This window comes from Chaetura pelagica, unplaced genomic scaffold (assembly GCF_000747805.2).
Source record: "Chaetura pelagica isolate M959 unplaced genomic scaffold, ChaPel_1.0 scaffold48, whole genome shotgun sequence".
Classification (NCBI taxonomy): Eukaryota; Metazoa; Chordata; class Aves; order Apodiformes; family Apodidae; genus Chaetura; species Chaetura pelagica.
Window position 1 is genome coordinate 4,168,321 of NW_009954241.1, and position 3,458 is coordinate 4,171,778.

Consider the following 3,458-nt stretch of genomic DNA (forward strand, 5'->3'; position numbering starts at 1 on the left):
TGCTGCAAATTCATTGGTTCTTTTGAGATATAATTTCTAAATAGTTTTGCCTCTTATTGATGAGAAACCTGCATCTGGTTTCATTGTGCTGTTTGGCAATGAGATAGCAGCATTGGAGTCTGGGGTGACAATCAGTGGATGTGTTGAGCTAATACTGAGGGGGTTGGTGCTACTGGGAAAGATCCATGTAGAGTTCATGGTCAGGTGGATGCTATGGGTTCTGAGGGGAAGGGTGATTTTTCCCCACATGGGAGGAGTACCTTGTCACAGGAAGTAAGGGGAGTGTCAGAAAAAAACACTGAATACTGCTGCTTGTACTTGCCTGATTACTCTGTAATAAAAGAGAGACTGAAGAGGTAATTGTGCTCAGGAACATGACTTGGGAAGACCGGCTGAAATTGCCGAGAACAGCCAAGAGCTGCGCTTGCCATCTTTGGTGAAGAAGGAAGCAAAGCTGCCTGGTCCAGAGTTGGGTCTGCTGAGGTAAGAAGAATGTGGGCCTCAGGGCTTGAACATTGCTGCCTGCAGGGCTCCTGCAGATCAAGGGTGGTTGTATAGAGCTGCCAGTTCCAAAATACCATGTAGTCCTTTTCCCACTATGAATGTTTTAGTCTGTTGATATGGGGCAGGTGTTCCGGCTGGCTGCTCCTCTGCTGAGATGTTTCTGGACTCATTTTGGCTGTATTGCACTACTGAAGGTTTACAACAAGGTAAATGGACGTAAACTGTCATCTCTGATTGTTACTCTATTATTGTAGTATGAATGTTTGCCAAACTGGAAACCATTATCATCATTACATTGTGTTCTGAGGTTGCACTTGGTGCCACTGAGGTGGTAAAAAGTTGAGCTGAGTGGACCAACCTATTCAGCAGACCATAAATTAAGCTAATCCTTCTAACATTCCTTGCCTCCTACATATAAAGCAAGGTTATTTGGTTTAAGCAAGTATGATTGTTCATGTTCCAAAACCAATCTGGTGTCCTAAGCCTTCGTGAAAGAGGAAGTGGGGCTTCTTTGGTCTTCTTGAACTGATCCTGGCAGGGAGCAGAAGGAAGCAGGCTACACATGTGCTGCTAGTCTTGATTTGGAAAAATTCGAATGAGTGAAATGAAAAGTTGTTTCACCGAGAAAATGAACTGTTAACAGCTCAGGACATCTTAATGGGTTACATGGTAAGCGTGTTTCTCAGCCCCAATTACCTTTTCCTTGCCTTAGTTTTGCTAGGAAATGTTTGGATGTGGTCAATATGCTCCACTGCTTGTCTAGAAATCCCTGACAGGATTTTTCCAGGAGTCTGTCAGTGCTAACAAAGTGCATAGAGAACAATCAAGTTTGGGAATGTGAAATTGAAGTGTTGTACCAAGGAAAATCTCTCTTGAGCTGGCACCAAGAATCCCATCCAGGCCCTGACAGTGCCTGCACCTAAGAAGGGCAATATTAAAAAGCAGAGCAATAAATCCCTGTCTAATCTGGTTTGCATGTCCCTTCTGCAGAAACCAGATCTTACACAAGGTTTTTCAACATCCATATTACAGGATTGTATTAGGATAAAACATGCTCACTAGTTCCAAGATAACATCTTAGCTTTTAAAGAGTCTCAGTGAGCAAAGGTGGAAAGAAAATAAGGTTAAAGAAAATTTGAAGGTTTTGGATTATTTATTATGCTGGATGTTGGTTGATCTTGCTTTTGATCTGAAAGAGTTGAGGTGAAAACACTGCTCTGGAAGAGACTGTTGTTCACTATTTAGTTTTCAATATCTTGTTGGGATGCTGCTTGTTCCATTAAAAAGTACTGCCTTACAGCACTGCTGCCTCTTACATGGCCTGACTGCAGCTACAGAACACTCATTTAACTACTTGAGGCCTACCCTGACATATCTTTTAGGAAAAGCATGGCATAGCTACACAGAAAATAGGACTGAAGTATCTAAGATTTTGACTTATGAACTTGCCCTTATCATCCAGCTTCTCACACGTGCTTTTTTTCCCTGGAAGTAAGAGAGTAAGGCCAGGAACAAAGATGGTTTGAGTTGGACAGGCCATCACACTGTACAAAACTTGTGGTACTCGTAGGATGTGACTGGTAGGAACATGCAGTGCTGCATGTAGTGAACAAGCATTTGTATCTTCACAGTTTTAAGGTTGCTATGTGTTGATCAGACACCAGAAATGCTTGCAGGACAGCAGAGATGTTTGTTTTTTTCAAATTCAAGACACTAAGTCTGACAACAGCATCTCAATATTTTTTAAATTTTCTTTTTAATCACTGCAGCTGTTCTACATAAAAAGCCATGAGACTGCTCTTACACATACACTTAAATGCTGGCAAGCAGGTGTCTGTTATACTTCTTTTTGCTATTTATATGAGCACATTCTTCAAAGCCTGAAGGATTTTATATACAATTTAGCCTCAAAAGTGTGAATTAGGACTCTCAAATCTTCATTTTGTATGCTAATATAAATTGAAATACAGATTTGCTACTTGTGCTGTAACAGCTATAGAGAGAAAAAAAGTTTTGGAGCTTTTAGCCTTAAATCTATGATTGAGTTAGTGCAAAACATATGCTTTTATAGGGGTATCTCAACAAGCATTTTAGAGCTTTCAGATACACACTACAATGAGTATCTTTGAAATGCTGCTTGTCAAAACAAACTTCCCCTGTTGGATGGTGTACTATGAAATCTAATGTTTCTGTTCCTATCCACCATTTTGCTTGTCTAAATCTAAATAGATCTTCAAGTAGATTTAGGGTTGTGGTTGTTTTTTGTTTGGTTTGGTTTTGTTTGTTTTGGTTTTGCTTAAAGAAGTTTCAGGTATTCTCTGGAAAGCAGTGGTTTTTTGCTTCACAGAGGACTCCATGAAGACTGGGTACATATTCAAACCTTCACAACTAGGAAGACATCAGGGTTAGGGCTGATATTCAAGAATGCCTTGTACTGCTGATTTTAAAATTGCACAGAATCTAGGATTTGGCGGTATTGCTGGTATTTACTCACCTGTCTGTGATGCCCTGTGAGAGACAAGCAATAGTAAGTGAAAGGAAACAGGTGCAAGAAGATTGATACCGCCTGCAAGGACCAAAGCAGCAAAGCTGAAATGTTAGTTTAAGGTCGTGGGGTTGCCTTTGGAGACGCTGCCGGGGCGAGCGGCCGGGCGGAGCGGCGGGGCCGCCCGGGAGATGGTGCTGTTGAACCGGGGAAGCGGCACAGCCCTGACCCAGAAGCATCTCTCAATGCGGTCCTCCCTGTTTCCCAGCTGTGTTGCATGTTATTCTTGGGGGTCCTCGTTTTCGTTTGGGGGGTAGAAGGTGTCAGTGTTGAGCCCAGAGCACAGCCCGGTTTGATGCGTGATGCCGTTCCCAGGCAGACAACCCTACGCCCCGGGTGAAGATGACGCTCGTGCCTGAAGGCGACGTTTTTTCCGCGGACTGCGCGCCCGGCGAGACGGTCCCGCCGA